The sequence below is a fragment of the Thermobia domestica genome, chromosome 14 (genome assembly GCF_964235325.1).
Source record: "Thermobia domestica chromosome 14, izTheDome1.hap1.1, whole genome shotgun sequence".
Classification (NCBI taxonomy): domain Eukaryota; kingdom Metazoa; phylum Arthropoda; class Insecta; order Zygentoma; family Lepismatidae; genus Thermobia; species Thermobia domestica.
In genome coordinates, this window is record NC_137467.1 from 37,678,843 (window position 1) to 37,682,168 (window position 3,326).

Consider the following 3,326-nt stretch of genomic DNA (forward strand, 5'->3'; position numbering starts at 1 on the left):
TTCATTCCTGGTTACTCAATTAAAGATATTTTTGCAATAGTAATTATGCTTTCTTCATTAGCATTGACAGATCCTTAATTCCATTCACATATTGAAGTCATCAAAAGTAAGATTTTCCGAAAGACCAAACAAATGAAGAAATAATATCAAGAGAAAAGGCACAGAACAGTACCTCCTTAGTTCTACTTTGCCTCTTCAGGACAGACCTTCAGTATCCCAACTTCCAAGTAGGATAAATACGTTTTGTACATGCAATCACTAAGCTGTATTTCCGAAGAGTTTTTTTTTTTTTTTTTTTTTTTTTTTTTTAATATAGAGCCATTTGGCTTAAAGAAGCTGACCCACAACTGAAAGATAGGAATATGGGAAAGATGTTGCTCAGGACCTATATTTTAAGATGCTAACCGGTTTGAATGACATTGAAGAAAATTGCTAAGACGTGACAAAAAGTTGAACATATTTGTATAATCTGCCTAATTTTATCATGTCGTTTTATAAAATTAAATTGAAAGAATGAAGAGTTGCAGGATTCAATTTTTTCTTATTTCAGGGAAGTTTTATTCATATTTCTTTATTTCCTTAGAGCTTCTTCACATCCAGTTTGTTTTGTCTAGCGCTTGTGGTGTGAGGAGTGACGGATTCGATTCCCGAAAGGAGCTCAAAATTTATGTTCACCCAGCATCGTGTACCATAGATTCCGACATAATCTTTATATTGTTCGTTAAATAGGAGCTTTGTGCAATCTGTGTATTTCATTGAATAAACATTTGTTATAATTTCAGAGGAAGAAATCGATGATGAGACATTCGAAAATTTAACTGTGGATGCAATAAAGGAATTAATTCCTAAAGTTGGACCACGAATGAAATTTATATCAAAATATAAATTGTACAAGGAACAGAAAATGAAATCTCCCACTTCTTCATCCCCTGTGTCTTTCCTGTCACACAGCTCAGAAGGCAGTACCTTTAGTGATAGCGAGGTAGAAATAACTGATATCTTATTATTTTTCTCAAATATAATCGTACTTTGTTATCATTGTACCTGTAATACCGTATTCATAGGTGTATTGTCAACCGTATTACGATTTTAATCGGTAGAGAAAGTGTTGGGTATAATACTCACTATTTTTTTCAGCAAAGTGTTTTACTTGTAAATATAAACACCTTACAGTGCCCAAATTAAAATATACGCGCCTTTGGCGTGGGAGACCGGGATTCGATTCCCGGCGGGAGCTCATGAGGTTTGGATTCCTCGTTAATCAGTAGGTCCACTTCTCAACAGTAGTTAACACTTTAAGGGAAATTAGGCGCGTACGCAGTTGCGCTATGTAATTATATGCATTTATATTTTATAATCATTGTATTTAATGAAGCTAATAATAAACTTTTATTCCAGGTGACAACTATTTCCTTTTTCCCTAGTGTTGGTGGTGGAGATAGGATAAGCAATGCAAATGGAAGCACATTGTATTGTTACGAGGAACCTTGTGAGTAGATTGTAATTCTATCTCAATGACTTACGTAGAAAAGTATTTTTAATTAGACACATCCAACTAACACCGCTAGAAAACATGTTTAAACATTTATTTTCGGATTAATATTTATCTGTTTTATTGCATGAAAATGAAGAATGAGCATGGAAAAATGGTAATAGTTAAAGATAAGCATTTTGTGTGCTATTGCAGTTAGTAGTTAACCGAGCGAGAGTGGGTGAGTGATTAGCGTATGCAGAGGTCCCTGGTTCGAATCCTGAGGCAGGCTATCGTAACAATTGTTTTCTAGGGTTTTTCTTAGTTTCATTAGGCATATGTCTGGATGGTATCTTGAATATATGACCCGCCTCGCCGACTTCGAAGCTCCTTTCCTTCCTTTGTTGTTATTTGTTTCAATGTGAAATGCCTTTCGGCTGTATTTGGAATATTGTTAATAAATAGGTAAGATAATTAAAGGGTAAGTGTCCCAGTCGCTCGTATAAATTGAAATAGCCCTTATTTCGAGAACTTTCCTACCGTCCTCCCGCATATGAGAAACTTATTATAAAATGCAAGTGACTTTTAACTGAATTTTTTTAAGAAAAAAGGAAGAAAAGAAACAATATATACTATTTTTCTTTCTTTAAACAGATTCCATGATCAAAGCATCAGGTTGCTGAGATACTTTTCCTCAAATTGTTAAAAAAAAAAAAAAAAAAAAAAATGGTGTAAGACACAGTGATGCGATGAGCATTCACAAGTGAGTTCAATTGTGTCTTCAAATGAATATATAAATATTGTTAATTTCTTCCTTACTTCTTATTTCTTACCTTGAGTTGAACATCTCTCGCATTTTATAACATGTTATTAATATACAGAAGATTCGCGTGAACATGCCAGTCGAAAAGCTCTTGAAATATTACACTATTATAATATATATTAGCAATTAGGACAGTGGTAAGTTGCGTATTCATATTTTATGATTTCAAACTTTTAATTATATATTCCAGTAGAGAAAATTATCGTTTTTCGGATGTAGACATTATGTGAGTTCCCTTGAATTTTATTTATGGCCCTCTGACTGGGACAGAGGTGTAGTGACCTGGAAATATTTCAGTTCTTGCTTCCATTATCCTGGTACGACTAAGGAAAACCTCCATCAGAATGGCAGTCCGAGCAGGCCACTTTTGTTTCAATTCACTTTTAAAGCGTGGGTGCAAGTATTATTTAAGCGCAGCCGTTACACGGGTATATAGGTCCACTCCTGGTTGTGATTTGTAAAAGAAAATATGCCAAAGTGTGAAGTCCTAACGCCAGCATGCATTTCTGTTTGCTTAGGGTGATTGCTTTTACGTGTAATGAAGGTACTTCAATTAATTTATTTGAGAGAGAGAATAACGATAGGTTAATATAGAATTCTTACAGTATTATTTTATTTTTTTATTTATAGTGTATTCCAGTTGATGTAGTATGTGGTTCGGCAGGATCAAGAGATACATCCTCAGATGTAGATATCTGCAAAAATAGCCCGTTGATGGAAGACCCCCAAGTGAAGGAAAGTGCAGCAAAAGAGGAATTCGTAACTTTTCAAAACACATTGTTCCTGGTGTAAAATTACCTTGTATTTCACGTAAAGAGTCCATGAAATTGATGAAAATTCACATCCAAAGATATATTTTCACTTGAATGGTTCTTCACAGATGAAATAGACAGATAAAATTGATTGTAAGTGTCCGTTTATCCTCAAAGAGACTACCTATTCTTCGTATTTCCATAGAAGATTTACGTATATATAAGTATGTTTGTATAGCTTGTGTAACCGTTACTAGATTTAAAGTTTAATTTCCCAGAT

At 34.0% G+C, this 3,326-nt stretch overlaps 1 long non-coding RNA gene across 1 annotated transcript; it reads left to right on the top strand.

Moving 5' to 3' along the window:
• The first annotated feature begins 906 nt into the window (after nt 1-906).
• Nucleotides 907-2,971, top strand: LOC145670593 (uncharacterized). Its single transcript, XR_014128352.1, has 3 exons — nt 907-982; nt 1,399-1,489; nt 2,935-2,971. It is a non-coding gene; the product is annotated as an uncharacterized LOC145670593 (long non-coding RNA).
• Nucleotides 2,972-3,326: the final 355 nt, after the last annotated feature.